General features: G+C 38.2%; 1 protein-coding gene across 6 annotated transcripts in view; it reads left to right on the plus strand.

Annotated features, from left to right (window-relative positions):
- Positions 1-16,670, plus strand: part of PEAK1 (pseudopodium enriched atypical kinase 1) — a 223,825-nt gene that overhangs the window by 27,535 nt on the left and 179,620 nt on the right. For 2 of the 6 annotated variants that reach the window (XM_043494521.1, XM_043494522.1), the window contains 2 exons: positions 14,192-14,266; positions 16,515-16,591. The exons of 3 other annotated variants lie outside the window; for them this stretch is intronic. The gene's annotated coding sequence lies outside the window, so the exon portion shown is untranslated. The remainder of the gene's footprint in view (positions 1-14,191; positions 14,267-16,514; positions 16,592-16,670) is intronic. One more of the 6 variants, XM_043494519.1, reaches the window with a different exon arrangement.

The following is a 16,670-nucleotide window of genomic DNA, read 5'->3' on the forward strand; positions in this document are numbered from 1 at the left end:
ACTTTGGGGGTTGGCAATACAGCCATCAACTAATGTCAAAAAGACTGCATGTTAAGGTGGGCAGTGTCTGATGGAAATTTAAAATAGCAGATAGGATTTCTTCTCATTTATTCTCACCATGTAAGAAAGGACCTGCAGACCTCTCTTCGCGGAAAACTCCTTTCCACTGCTTCATTTAGAGAGGTTATGGCATGTTGCATCTCCATGATTATTTTACCTCACTGCTTCTAATTCTTTCAGCAATACCAACTCTTCAAATGAGCACTGGAAAACAAATTAAGATTAACATGTAAAGCAACATTTTAGTCTAAGTGCTTTTTAAGAGTGGAAAAATACAGAATAGTGTTAAATAACTTCCTAGCTTGAAACATCCCCCCCGATTTTCCCCCTTAATGACACACTTATTGGAACTTAAATGATACAGGACCAGCATAGCCTCCAATCAGGTAAAGACTTGCAAATGTGCTTAACCTTAAGCATGTGAGAAATCCCATCAAAATCAGACATAACTTCCATGATTAAAATTATATCAATATATTTTTGCAGGATTGGGGCCTAAGTTTTGCACCTTTAATATACTGAAAAAACATGTTATGGATTGTGCTATGTGGATTGTGTTGTGTGGATTGCTCCTTTATATTATAATATGTTCTGCATTATAATTTGTGTTAGGCAGTGTAATGCAATCATAATTTTAAAATATTTTTTTAGACATTTGGAATAATTGTTGATGTTTATGATAAGGGTGTTAAATAGGGTTGCCAGGTGTCTGGTTTTTCACCGGAATGCCAGGTTGAAAAGGGACCCTGGTGGCTCTGGTCAGCATCCCTTACCGGGCTGTTAAAAATCTGGTCGGTGGCACAGCAGGGCTAGGGCAGGCTCCCTGGCTGCAGTGCCTCCGCGTGGCTCCTGGAAGTAACCGTATGTTCCCTCTCCAGCTCATATGCATAGGGGAAGCCAGGGGGCTCCGCACGTTGCTCCGGCCCCAAGCACCGGGTCCGCAGCTGGGGAGATGCGGGGGCGGTGCTTGCAGACGGGGCAGTGCACAGAGCTGCCTGGCCCTGCCTCCACTTAGGAGCCAGAGAGGGGGCATGCCACTGCTTCCGGGAGCTGCTTGAGGTAAGCATCACCTGGAGCCTGCATCTCTGACTCCCTCCCAGGCCTCAGCCCACTGCCCCAGCCCTGATCCGCCCTCCGAACCTCTTGGTTCCAGCCTGGAGCACCCTCCTATGCCCCGAACCCCTTATCCCCAGCCCCAGCTCCACCCCAGAGTCTGAACCCCAAGCCGGAGCCCTCACACTCTCTGCACCCAACCCACTGCCTCAGCCTGGAGCCCCATCGCACACCCTGAACTCCTCATTTCTGTCCCCACCCCAGAAGCGGCACCCACAGTTGGAGTCCTCATTCTCTCCCGTACTCCAACCCCCTGAACCAGCCTTGTGAAAATAAGCGAGTGAAGGAGGATGGGGAGAGTGAGTGACAGAGGAAGGCGGGAAGGATGCTGTAAACGGGAGCAGGGCCTCGGAGAAGGGGTGGGGCAGAGGTGGGGACTTGGAGGACAGGTGGGGCAGGGCAAGGGTGTTTGGATTTGTGCGAGTAGAAAGTTGACATTCCTAGTGTTAAATTAGCATTTATTCTGCCCTTGCTCTGCCATGTTTTAATTTTAAATGTGCAGATGCAGTCTACTACAAAAGCAAGTATGTGCATCTTGAGAGGAATCTACAGGAGCCCTTGAGCTTGTTGTTTTACCATTAGTTTAGGTCTAGTTTCTGGAAATGAGACTCAGTAGACAAATTTTATATATATGAGGGGGGTGGGTGGGTAGGTGTGTGTGTGTGGTGGGGAAGAGAGTAAGCAGTGAACAGACCTATGAGGAGTTTGTAATTGACTTGAGGCCTCCATACATGAAATTCATTAACTGCATGTTAGAACTTTAGAATGAAAATGTAGTTTTCCATGAGGGATCCGTTCTGGGGTGGGTTTTTTATTTTTAAAATAGCTTTCTCTCTCTCTCTCTCTTCCCCCCTCCCCCCCCCCATTAATATTTCCTACAACTGATACCACCACATTAGCTCCACAGATAGAATCAACAGTGTGGAATGCTGCTGTAGACAAAGCACTTCTGGTCATTGATATTTTCACTACAATGTCATTTACACTTACTCTGTGCAGGGTGCTGGCTGCTGCAAGGAGCTCTATTTAAATATTCCTGCTAATGGAGTAGAACCACATGAAAGGTGTTTGTTTTTATTTTATCTTTTTTGAAAAAGGACTAGCATAGGTACCACGGAAGTGGCTGAAACATTTACTAGGAAAGCTCATTTAATAATGGACAAAACCTAGTAAAGTTAATTGGTGCGTTATGAGATGCTTCTTTTGCCATGCAATTTTGGAATGTGCACAATAGAATTCAGCAGTCTTAAGTATCAGTAAAAGTTGTGGGGAGTTGATAGTTCTAACATTAAATGAGGAACTTTCTGCACTGAAGATCTGAAGCAGTCCAGTCTTACTGGCACCTTAGTACTACGATGTCAATTTTGAATCTGTATTAAAGCTTATGAATTAGCTATTGGATCTTTAGCACTTTTAAAACGATTGACTTTTGCTGGCTAATTTCATTCGTTTGACTTCAAACCTATACATGTGTTTCTGAAAATCAATTAGCTGTGCAGTAATCAGTTTCCTAGCAAACATTTAGTAGCTGTACAGTAGTGCTGTGATAAGGGGAGACAACTACATATTTTGGACCCAGGGAGGAGGGAGAGGCATCAGAAAAGTTTGCTAATTTAGCACTGTCTGACCACTATTCAGTTAACTAAGTTAATATGGCTTGTTTAAAATAAATTCTTTAAAGGACTTTTAAGAAACATTGTCAGACCACCCTTTGGTTTCCAATAGATTTCCATTGTATAACAGTCAGTAAGTCTGTTCAGTTGACATACCCTATTAAAGAGGCCCTGAGCAATCCTTTGTGTTTTTGGGTCAGTGGTTTACAAACACTGTCTGGACCAATGAACTGTGAAATCAATCATTATATCTTACTGACACTGCCTTTGAACTCCTTTATTGATGACAGTAGAAATGTTAGTCTGTCTCTGTTTTCATTTATAAAACTTCCAAACTCATCTCCACTGACAAACAGTTAAATATCTTTGAAGTCCCATTGTCCTTGGGATGACAAGTGAAATGCATTCTCTTTTTGATGAATCTTTGGATTTTGTAAAAAGAAAAGGAGTACTTGTGGCACCTTAGAGACTAACAAATTTATTTGAGCATAAGCTTTCATGAGCTACAGCTCACTTCATCGGATGCATTCAGTGGAAAATACCTGAATGCATCCGATGAAGTGAGCTGTAGCTCATGAAAGCTTATGCTTAAATAAATTTGTTAGTCCCTAAGGTGCCACAAGTACTCCTTTTTCTTTTTGCGCATACAGACTAACACTGCTGCTACTCTAAAACCTTTGGATTTTGTGAAAGTGACCAACAAGAAAGGGACCCTCAAAAGTCAATATCTTGATGATTTTGCTTGTCTGAACAATACATTTTGTCTGTTCTAGAGAAGAACTCTGAAGCTGCCATATAAAACCATCTAGTTGGCTGACTGATTGCATATTAGAATCTTTCTTCTTTTAAACTAATATAAATATATTTACTGTTTATACTATGAATGCTTGTTAAGAATAACATTAAATACATTTGAAAGGCTCATTGAGAAGAGAGGGAGTCTGAAGAAACTTGGACCTTAAATAGTGGTGATTCCTTTTATGTGCATCAGTATCTCTAGCAAATATATCTATTGGCACTAGGAGTGGTGTTAGAAAGTAGATTTCTCTCCAGGCATAATTTTCCCCATCTCAGTTCTTTTTACCCACTTTGTATTCCAACAGATGTGTCAGTACTGCCCTTCCTGTCCCACAGCAAACTATTTTTCACTTTTTTTGTTTAAAAAAGTGATTTTCTTAATCCTTTAGTGATAATAGAATTACCAAATTGAGATCTCTGGAGAATGGAGCCTTTTATTTAATCACAGAAAAAATACAAAGTTCTGGTAGCGTGAGATTTCCCTCCAATGTGCCTTACAATGATAAAGTCTTGGGTATCTCTTTCAGTTTCCTCATCTTTCTGGTTCCCTTCTTGTAGAACTGCTCATGGTAACAAGTAACGTACATTGTCATGAGTAATTATTAAGTGTGTGATTTTGTTCCTTTCTGAAGCTATCTTTTTAAATACCTGAAAAAGAGAATCTCTTGTTAAAAAGCAAGCCTGGGTCCTAGGAGTAAGCTATCCTGGTCATATTGTGGCTGATCTCCTAGAAACTGGTCTTCAGATAAACTTACCAAAAGTTGGTAATTGTTAGAAGTTTAAGATGCTTGAATTAACAGCCAGGTTCATATCCTGCAGATTACTTACATTTATACCTGCCTCCTAAGCATCCGCATTCTGGAATGTAAGTGTTACTTGTAGTATGTGGTTTGTCCATAGCTAGTCTTCTCCTCAAAGTGTGAAACAATTAAGAGTATAGATGCTCATTCAATAGTTACTCATACTTAAGAGTAGAGTCATGAGATGTACTGGACAATAACTTTCTAAAAGCAGCTTTGGTTACTTGTGTAGCTTAATTATTAGCAAAAAAACACTTTTCAAATTGAGTTTATTTGGTTTAATGGGGAAGTCCCTGTCAGATTTAAAGAGAGAGTACCAGTTCAGTTCTGCCTTCAAATTAATAGGTTCACAGAAACTCAATTTTAGAATTATCTTGCCTGTTAAGTTTCCCTTCCTTATTTTGATGAAACTTCATATGTTGGTGTTTATTTTCTCCTCTTCTGCTGATTGATGCTTGTAATTCTTTCTCTGTGAAAGAATGGATGAGTTGAGTTTCCAAAGCGTGATTGTTCCTTTTCCCTGAAGACTGGTGCACACCCATCACCCCACCCCCAATCCCTCAGAGAGCAAGAGGACAAACAAATCTGCCACATATGGATCCCTCTGTTTATGGAATGGAGTAGTCTGATATTAATTTTTCCTGTGACTCTAATAGAAGTGCCTATTGATAAAGTGACACTTTGAGGGTGGTGGGAGTGCAGGATGTATACTCTGTTGTGCCAAGGGAGTATATTTGGGATGGGTGGCTGCTGAAGTCAACAAAGCCTTTTCTTCACTAGGAAAAATTGCTGTTAACTAGAGTTAGGTAACTCAAGGTAAAATCCTAGTGAAGACAAGCCAGTTTGTAGTATTCAGCCACGCTAGCAGTCATTTTAATTTGATCCATTTTAACTCACATATATGAAATTCAAGTACCAGGATGTGTTTTAAAAAAAAAATCCGCAGAAGAAAACAAATTGCAAACCTGGAGAAATAACTCCTGAGTGAAAAACTGGATAGCTGTATTGGGTTTCTAAAATACTAACAATAACATCACTCTTGGGGGAATTCTGCACACAATATTTTAAAATTCTGCATATTTGTCAAAATAACATAATATAATCATGCCAGTTTCAATTATTTTGGTAATTTATTTAAAAATACCTATCAGCAAGTATGTCTGTAACAAGACAGCAAAAAAGATTCAGGAAATGTTTTTTGACAAATAGATTCCTTATTAGGCATATTAATACAGACCTTTGAGTAATAATTAATTTGTACTACAATACAGAAATATATTTCCAAAACCCCTCAGAAGCAGTGCAAAAGATTGGGGGAGTCTGAGGGAGGGGAAATTAATCTCTCTGACACTCCGCCACTCCCTCCCCCAGTCAGTCCCCCCCACTAGCTCTTTTGAATCCCAGTCTGTGACCTCACAGCATCCCCATGTGCCCCAAGCTGTCCATCCCTCTGTATCCCATGCCACCTCAACTGGCCCCACGCATAGGGCACTGTGAGGTATGCAGCCTCTTCTGCTCCCTGTCCTCAGCTGGCTGCTCCTGTCCAGGAGTGGCTGCCCTCTGTTCTGGCACCACAGCAGCCCCTGGTGGTTGAAAGGTGTAACTGCAGCTCCTCTCCAGCAGAATGTATTTTCAGTAGAGAAAAAAAATGTTTTGCAGGGGACATAAATTCTCAGGGTTCTGGAACAGTTTGTAAAGTGGGGATGCTGAGAGCCATTGAACCAAATTGTTAACACTATGTGTGATGGAAACCACTTCAAGCCAGAGCATGCAGAAGCACCCCCAGCACCCTTAGTTCCAGCACCTATGTGAATTCTGCACGTGTACAGAAATCCCCCAGGAGTAAAAGCTAAATAAAACAATGATTTTTAATGTGATGTTGAAATTGTCTCTTGAATAGGCTATTTAGGGAGTTTTCTGCATTATTTGTTTACATGAGTTTATAGCTCATGTATTTTTTATTCCTTATTTTGTTTTATCAGTTGCCCTTTTTGATTAAAAGCAGCAGAGAGTCCTGTGGCACTTATGTACCAATATGTCTGTTAGTCTATAAGGTGCCACAGACTCTCTGCCTCTTTTGCAGATCCAGACTAACATGGCTACCCCTCTGATACTTGACACCTTTTTGATTAGACTCACACTTTGTAATACAGCTTCTTCAATCCAAGAATGTTTATTCAGGGAGATTATAGGACCATTAGCTGACTCTACAGTCAAAAGGCAGGCCTTGCTGTGGAAAACCAACATCTTCTTTTCAAATTGCACAGTGCTAGATGAATTGAAATTCCAGTGTGAAAAGTGATTCCTCTGACTCTGAAGTTGAGAGAGGTTACCCGGGCTGATCTACACTGAAAACTTACATTGGCATAGCTACGTCTCTGAGGGGTGCGAAAAATACACACTCCTAAGAGATGTAGCTACACTGATCTAACCCCCGGGCAGATAGTGCTAGGTTGACAGAAGAATTTTCTTCGACCTAGCTACCGCCTCTTGGGGATTATCTACAGGGACAGGCGAACCCCTGCTGTCACTGTAGTGACTGTCTACATTGAAGTGCTACAGCGGCACAGCTGCAGCAGCATTTTAAGTGTAGACCTCCTACCCTTTTCAACTGTTGCCATATGGAAAGCTCCACTACATGAAATCTGTTGCAAATTTAACTTTTGATGTCATCAATAACTGCTTGGACTGTTCAGTCATTTGGACAGCATCCCAAAAGCAGACAAACTACATAGGGTTTCAGCAGAACCAGAGTTGTATCTCAGCCATCAATTTACTGTTTTTAAGAGAGGGAGGGGAAATAAGAGTGACGAACTGTGGTATTTCAGTAAATGTTACTTCTTGACTGTCTGAGAAACAGGCTCATTACCTCTGGTCTAGAGACTGCATGCAAGCATATCAACAATCATATACTGTAAATAATCATACTGTAGTTGCAAAGTTTGCTGTGTTCACACTGCAGTCCAGATGTCCTGTTTGTAGGAACATTTGGTGATAAGAACATTCTTGTGGCTTTTTAAAAAAAAATTTATTTGCTCTGTAACTATGAGGTTAAAGGTTTTTGCATTTGTCTTCTAGTTTTTTTTTAATGGTTTTGTTTTTGTAACAAACGTATATGGAGAGGTATTGGCTTTCTGAAAATACTGTGATACAAGACATGATATTGCTACAAGCCTACAGTGAATACAAGAACTAAAAATGAATTAGACTTTTCAGCAAGGGAAAGGATTTTACATTATTTTTCTAGTAGCTTTCCACTGTAACAAACTACCCTAGGTGCTATAGCCCTAATTAAATACAGATTGTAATAATCTTGGCTGTCAGGCTCTGGCGTTCCAGGGACTCTTAATCAAAGGAGCAAGAGGTTCAATGGATCATTTCATTTAACCTTAGTATATAAAGCAAAATATCTAGTTAAATTTTTGCAAGGGAAGTTTTGTTTTTTCATAAAACTATTTCTTGGATAAATCTCTTAATCAAAAAATAGGCAATAGGAATTATATAACTATAAACAGTTCTTGAAATATTATAGTCTAGGACTTTTTGAAAAATTCTTATGTCTTCAAAAAAGAGTTTTAAAAATGAAAGGAAATTACTTAATGCAATAAAAGTATATTTTAAAGAAATCTAAAATACTAGATAGTCTTGCTTTCATTGTGCTTACAAGGGCCCAGCATGGCCTTTGTCTCTGTCCCTCCTGTCTGCTCACCTTAGTGAAGGTGATTATGCTGCTCATGGCAGTTTTGATTGCTTTATATAAAATCACCACATAGATTCATAGTAAACAAAAATGTTTTGTTTTTTGAAATACAAAAAAGCACAAAAATAAGAACAGTAAAAACAATACATTGACATGATTTTTTTTTTTTATCCCAGATACGTTCACTGCTAGCTCAACTGGGAAAGGAATACCATACATAGACCTTTGAATTGGTCAATATATGTAAGGGTCATGCAGCAACACTCTCTTTCAAAGCATATATTCTGCCATACCCTAGCAATTATGTCAAGTCTTAAACCAACTCAATATCCGTTCCTGAAGCCGGAGTCGAAAAGTAACTTTTCTAGATGAAGATGACAACTCCTTTGTTCACAGTTAAAGGTTCCACCGCAAAATTACAGGTTTCAGAGTAGCAGCCGTGTTAGTCTGTATTCGCAAAAAGAAAAGGAGTACTTGTGGCACCTTAGAGACTAACAAATTTATTAGAGCATAAGCTTTCGTGAGCTACAGCTCACTTCATCGGATGCATTTGGTGGAAAAAACAGGAGAGATTTATATACACACACACAGTTTCATGTTCTCTGTGTGTGTGTATATAAATCTCTCCTCTGTTTTTTCCACCAAATGCATCCGATGAAGTGAGCTGTAGCTCACGAAAGCTTATGCTCTAATAAATTTGTTAGTCTCTAAGGTGCCACAAGTACTCCTTTTCTTACCGCAAAATTAAAATTCAGATTTGTCACAGCCTTCTTATTAACATAGTACCTTGTTTCTTCCCATCCCCATGTGAGAGTTACATAAATAATTTCAATAAGGAATCTTCACTGGGCTCTTCTGCAACTAGAGCAGTAGTGTTTCTTGTGTATTCAGTTTTGACCTGGTCCTGTTCCCCATATAAATTAACTATATAACCTCACATATTGGGAACTGGAGGAAGGGCCCATTATATTTTTGAAAATGTAAAGGAGTCTTATCTGTGGAGCTTTTCTAAAAGCTGTGTGTTTAAACTCATTTCAACTTTTTAAATACAAGACTGCTAAAGGTCCCAGAAAGCATCACACTTGTACACATGTAGGCCCTGTTCTGCTGTCACTTTAATGTTAATTTGAAGTAATTTAATTGAAGACAATGGAGTTACATCTGTAACACACTAGTGTAAAATCAGATTCAAGCCAATCTGTAAAAATTTGTGGTGTTTATTTTTGGTTCACCCCAGGTTCCCTTCACCCTTCAAAAAAACCGTCTGCTCTACTTTTTTTTTTAAACTGTTTATGCTTCTCCAATAGCATTAGCTGGAATGTAAATGCTAATATGATCAAGGCTCTGCTGCAAATATGGTTAAAAATATGGTATAAAAATCATTCCCCAAAAACTTTTATCTGGAACTTCTATTTCTCATAGTGGAGCGTCTGGTCTGGACATTACTAATGGTCATGATCAGCTCATCTGGTCATGATCCGATCTGCTCATTTCACCACAGTGGAGCCTGCTCAGGTTTTTCCCCTCACCCTTCCAGCTCATGTTCAGACTTGCATTGCAGCAACATCCTCTGACCCCAGAAGATGATTTCCAAAAAGGAAACTATATGAACTAGTAGAAAACATATTAATAAAACTATTACAGATCTTAGGATTAATACTTAGTTTTATCGTAAACATTTGAAGAAGGTATTTTTTGTATTGCTTTGGTCAGTGTCAGGATAATGAGCCTTTGCTTGGAAATTGGTGTGTTAAATTGTGACTGACTTATTTTTTTTGTTTTTCAGAGTTTGCATTGTGAGGAAGTGTAAGTTAAAATATTGTTAATGAGTGAGTTTAAAAAGGGGCAATGGCAATGTGTCATATTACTGAAAAATCTCAACTTCTTGAATTGTATGCACACTAGGCAAATTTTTTATTACATGGTTAAACTAATACAAATAGCTCTGACCTTACAGGCTTAAGATAACATGACATCTTTGTCAATGTTTTGATTGCTTAGTTGGATAGTAGTGGTTGCTGAAGAACATAAACTATAATAGACTGTATATACAGGCAACTTTCAGTTGCAAGGACGCATCCATCCACCCGGGTTTTGTGGAGTTAACTGGAGTTTTAACTAGGCTTTTACTATTACTGGTAATATTATGTTTGTTAGTGCAAACCCCTGTGGTGTGGAGATGCATTTTGTGAATTGTCTGTGTTGTATAGGGACATGATGCCCCTAATTAAAAAATATTGAGGATTTTTTTGCTTCCACTGAATGTGAAATTCTTTTAAATTTCTATCCTCAGGACTGAATATGTTAACCATTCTTGCTGATCTCTGCACCAGTCTTTTTCCTTAAAGAGTGACCTAGGTGGGTTACGTGACAATATTCTGCCTTTGCACCTGGATAGTTAAGGAGGTTAGGTCATTGTGTGTATTGTCAGGTGAGAGACTTTCACATCCTATCCACTGCATAGTCATCTGTGATTCCCCAGAATTCCCTTATTCAAGAGGAGATGGTTACAAGGTTATTCTGAGAGCATGCCATGTGGAGTAAGCATATTTTCTCTAAAAACATTATTTGGTATGCACTATGTAGGAGTTACAAGCTTTTTCAGCTTGATCTGTTTCTTGAAGGTATTTTAAATGTATGTTTACCTTAAATCTCCACTCCTGTGGGTAGGAGTTTATTTTGGTGAATATAGTGACATTTGGTTATAAGAAAAGTGCTAATAGCTAGATGTCCAAGGGATTAGGTTGAGGTCATCTAACTAATTTGCTACACCTTTTATAATTTGTTAAATAAATTAGCATGACTGTTGTACATTGTTTTGGTGCCTTGGGTGACGTTCTTGTCCCATTGAATTCTATGGGAGTTTTACCATTGAGTTCAGTGGAACCAGGATTTCATCTCTTGTTTCTTGGACCCATAAATTATATTAGATATATAAACAGATTAAAGAGAACTTGAATGTGTCAGAGTCAGGAGGATCTTATGGTTACAATAAAAACCAATAGGGCAGGATGACAGTGATGCACTTTCTACTGCTTCAGTGCTGGCCACTAGCAACCAAACAAAATCAAACCGATTGAGAATGATGTGTGTTTTTATGACGTAGAACTGTTGCCCAGGAGTTTCTTGGCTGGCATCACAAAACTAATTTCACTCAATGGCTATGATAAGTAAAAAATTATGATGTAAGAGAATGTTGCATTATATTAGTGTGCCATCAAGTCCTCTGCATCTATCATCCTTTATCCCAAATAGTTGCTTTGCTTTTCAGACTGTCAGAAGCAAGTAAGCAGACCCTTTCAAGGTTATAACTGTTCATGCTTAAGTAATGCAATTCATAAGAGTCTAAACACAACAAATCAAAATCTGTGAAATGACGCATGGCTTCATGCTTCTGTAATTTTGAGAAAGTACCTATAGATTTCCATTCTTCCATTCCAGAGAGCCCTTGAAGGTATGTCAAGTATTTATAGTTATTGGAAGTCCAACTTGTACATGCCAGATTTAATGACTCACGCCTTTTCCAAACAATGGAAGGCCTTCCTGGGTAGCTGAGAAAACATTCCTTCATCATTTCAATTACTGGTTCACATTTGTTTATTGTTATGTGGCAAATACCAGTTGTCATGTTACTGTTAAGACCTAATTATTCCCCAGCAACATTAATTTCTTTCTACCTTCTCTGTCCTTTCTGCTCCATAAACAATGTATATATGCTTCTGGTGCTTTCATTTTAGATTAAACCGAAAAGATGTAAAAAAACAACACAGGATTAAATGACTTCATTTAAGAGGAATTTAGTAGTTTAATTATTCAGGGGTTTATTCAGATTGTGAGCTTCCACTGAACTTTGTTGTAGGATGTCTCAGTACAGTCATGCTTTTAAAATAAAAAACAAAACTTATTTTTGCAAGTAGAGGAAAATATATGTATTAAAAAAACATAGCTGCTTATACTCAGATTACACTAGTGCACTTCAAATAACAGAATAAAAGACTAATATAAAATGAAATCTGAGACAGCACCAAAATTAAATTCATTTCAGGATTCGCTGAGACCTAGTGAAATAATGTATTTTGACATTGGCATTCTCTGGTTTGTCATCAGCTCATCAAAGTCTGGGTACTTCTGTTTGTTAGAAATGTCAGAGATTTGTAATAATGGATGTCTAGCTAGTTAATATCAGTGGTATTGATGCCTTGTATTTCCCAAACCATACACCATTTTTTCTCATTTAATGATTTTCACTGTTGAACTGCTACATTAAAATCCGATCCATGCTGCATGAATTCCAGAATTTTACTATTTATTTACTTACTTATTTTGAATTCAACATTTAAACAATAGAATATCTACCCCAGGATGTAGGCAGTCTTGGCAAATAATTGAAAATATTTGAAAATATAATCCAACAAAAATATTAGCAGCCTTCCTCTACCCAAAGAAGCTAGTCCACAAAACCCTAGTTTCCCTGCACAAATACAGATCTCTGAAATATTCCAAGATTTCTGCAGCTTCCTTAAATGAAATGACCTTTCTCTATTCCTGTTTTAAAATAACAAACACCTCTGCGTTGTTCTAATTGGACCACACAGGCTGCAGTATGCACATGAGATATGCACCATTAGTTTCTGCTGTAACAGAGATTTTTGGGGAGATCTGGAGATGGACATAGACAACAGGATTAGGGACCTGGCAACTGGAAGCTTTTGCTCTCCTATCCTCTCCACACCCACTTTAAAAAACAAAACAAACCCCAAAACATCAACATCCTTCCCACTTCACAAAGATCCAGTTGTTCTCTTAAAGACCCATTACATTCATTCTTTCCTTTAGACTGAGGCTGAGCATATGATTTTGTAATTAAATGTTGCTAAAGAATGCTAGAAGAAATCTGCTTTTTTTATGGAAGAATACGTGGGCAGGAGTTCACTGTGTTCAAAAGATCTTGCTTGTGATGTCTCAGTTCTAGAAATGCCATTTCGCTCTTGCTGTTTGAAAAAATGCTTTGCCATTCTTCAGTATTTTAAAATAGTTTTCTCTTTGTGGGGCACTGTAAAGGAAATATGAGTTGTTTCTTTATTATAAACTGCAAGATAAGTGGTTATTGGATTATATTTGCACTTGCAGTCATTCATGGTATTCTACCTTAAATAATTACAAGGAAAGCTTGTCAAGGGAATTGATTATGGACCCTGTCCTCTTTGCATAAACTTTCTTCTTCCCAGCCACGTTACATTTCCTCTAATTCTAATCATCTTTCTCTTTTAGCATTTGGAGTGTCTGATTTTCATAGGCAGAGTTGTAATTTAAGGGGGGATTTTTAGCCTTATGTTACTTTACATTATTACTGAAAATCAAAATAGATTTAAGCACTAACTGTTCTGATTGCTCATCCATAATTTCTCATTGAAACAATCCTCTCTCTCTGCCTTTCCCCCACACATTCACGCACACAAAATGGTAATAATTCTAGCAGCATTTATTAGTAATTTCATTCTTTGAGGCAGTGAAGATATTTGACACATATTAAGAAAAGAAATTAGAATGCATTTATATCTATCTATACAGATAGATAGATATCTTGATTAAATGTCTTAATGTAGAAGTAGTAATTAAACAAAAACCTTCTCCTTTCCTTCCTTCCTTCCTTCCCAGACTGATATACTTTCCCTGCTGTTGAGCACTTTACAGCTTGCTTAATATAAAAATAGAAATATAGCAAAACCTATCTTAATATGCTTCCCCTCTAATTAGTGCACGGTTTCATCTTATGGTTCATGCAATTTCTTGGTTATTAACACCTTTTATAGGCTTGTGATGCTTGATGTGGAAGAAAAACAATATGGGTTTACAATTAACCTCTTGACTGTTTTCAAACATAGAGGGCCAAGTAATTCTGGCTTTCTGTTGATTCCAGTTGAATAATTTAGGACTAACAGTGAAATTATTATGTGAAGAATGACCTGCCCAAGATTAGGGAAGTGACCATTTACTTTCATCCTTCACCTTCCTTGATAATTCAGAGAATGCAAATGCTCAACCCTGTTTACTATTTTCCCAAATGACACTGTCCTTGAAGTATTAACAGTTTGATTTTTGTTCAGGGAACTATCCAATCTGAGCCTGAAAAGTGAATGTCTACTTGTTGCTATGGATTCTTGAGACAAGCTATTGCCAAGGTAACTTCTTTCATTGCCCTATTCAAGATGAAGTGATGCAGGAAAAGAAAAAAATGACTGCTTCAAACAATACCAATATTTACCTTTGATTTTTATTGAGTGGTGAGAATTTGTGTGAAGTATGTGACTTATAAATGAGATGCAATTCATCATCACTCCCATAACTGCACTGGTCGTTGGGGCACCGTCATTGATGAGCAATCAACCAGTTGTCTCCACCCCGATGATTGTGTGTCCGTGTGTGAGTCTCCACAAAGTCCATTCCTGTCTGCTCTTTTATCTTATCAATCCATCTCTTCTTCTGTCTACTTCTTCTCTTCCCCTTTACTGTCCCTTGGAGGATGATCTTGGATAGGCCAGATGATCTTGTTACATGGCTGTACCACTTCAGCTTGCGCTTCTTCATGGTCGTCAGGAGGTCTTCATGTGACCCAGCACCTTGGGTGATGATGATAATGATTTAAGAGGGTGGTGTTTCAGAGCGGCTGCATCCTGGGGACAGACCCCCAGGGGATTCTGGGTGACTGAACCAGAATGTCTCCTTAGTACTTGGGGAGTGCATGTCAAAGCAGAAAATGTGACTCCCCACCTTGCCAATATCATTCCTCCTTACTGGTATGGATGTGGTGCAAGATTATGTTGCTTTTGGCTTCTCTAATGCTGATGTCAGAGGTAGACACTGCTGGTCCTTGTGTACTGGGGGGCAGATTCAGTGCCATGGAGGTCAATGGGAATCCTTTCATTTATATATGTGCTAGATCAGGATGTGGTAGCACAAGGATCAATATAATGGCTTCCCCTTGTACATGTGCACAAGAGAGTGAGAGGCATACATACATGGTTATTCAGGCCCAGATATTTTTGGTGTTGGGCTCTAGAGAAGTTAATGTTTAAAGTGAATATGTGTCAATTTACAAAATACTGATCACAAAATTTGGAGATTATTTGTAGAGTTTTCCTTGAGGTTACCCTGTGTGTGTGTGTGTGTGTGTGTTTGTGTGTAAATCCAGTAAATGCTTTTAACAGTTTTAGTGGTTGTCTTGAAACTGAAATTTTCATCTTGAAGGTTATCTGAAAAGTGAAGTTCAATCACAGATTAAAATGAGTGGTTGAAAATATCCTCGTTTATAAATGAAGTCTGTGTATACTTTTGTTTTCTACAGTTCCGTTCGTTGTAGCTTTATTTTTTTTTCCTCCAAGCTTTAAATTTCCCTTCGTTTGGGCAAATTGACCTAAACATCTAGTGTACATGATCAGTTGTAGCAATAAAATGACACTAATGTAGGATCAGTAATTGCTTGAGGGGCTGTAATTCAAATTTCTGCTTACCTGATGCAGGTGAAAATCTGGTGCAGGTGAATAGTAACTGAGGTCTTAATGGTGGTACTAGAACTGCCAAACTGCACAAATTGCATCCCTGAGTAATCAGAGTTCAGACTGCTCTATTTATCTGCTGTATTAAATGGTTTAACATTATTAGAGGAGGATGGTCAATCATCCTTTTGGCTGCATGGCTGGTATGATTCCAATGGTCATATAAGTGAGGATTTTGATATGAGACCAAAAGGAAGTAATGTTATTTTGCTAACCAAGATTATATGAACTGATTATTCAGTTACCAATTTAAAAAGACTAGTGTTGGATATGTATTGAATACATTAATCTCCACGCATAGTCATTTTCTTCATATAACATTTTATTTACTAAGTGCCATTAAATGTACTCTGGGTACTGCATAATCAATTAAAGTACAAAACACTGAACAGATAATATTAAAATGACTTTTAAAAAAAAGCATAATAAATGTTAGTAGTAAATTCACGTTGATTATCATTGGTTTTTTGTGCATGATCTGGGAATTCCTAATATTTCAAATATTCTTTAAAGCCATTTATAAAGTCCTGCGTTGGAACTTCAGAAACCCTGAGTGGTTTGTTCAAAATATCAACTCCCCACTGATAAAATCAGTAAGAGATTCTTTCTGTTCTCTCATATTTTGTTAGTGTTTGGGATTTCTTTTTCATTCTTTGTACACATTTTGTTTATAATCAAGCCAAGTCGTTTCCAAATTTTGCTTGAAAGGTTTGTTTAGAAAGGGTGCTTTACTCTCTCTAAATTAACCTCTTGAGGTTTGCACCAAAAATCACGCTTTTTTTGTTTGGCTGTGAAAGCTTTTTCTGCAGTTCAGCAAGTCAGCAGCTGCAGAGCACCAATGCTAATGTGATGCAATATCTCCATGTTTTTGCAGCATGCCTGTTCTAGTGCGGAGTAACTCTTCATGCTTCTCTGACTGTTTTGGCTTTAGAGATTCCAAATATTATGGAGGTGAGTTGTCATAAAATGCCTATAAATAAAATAGGGTACCATGTAGCAGTTGCCCTTAGAAGAAGTGCATATTTCGTGG

The sequence above is a fragment of the Dermochelys coriacea genome, chromosome 10, assembly GCF_009764565.3.
Source record: "Dermochelys coriacea isolate rDerCor1 chromosome 10, rDerCor1.pri.v4, whole genome shotgun sequence".
In the NCBI taxonomy this organism is placed as follows: Eukaryota; Metazoa; Chordata; order Testudines; family Dermochelyidae; genus Dermochelys; species Dermochelys coriacea.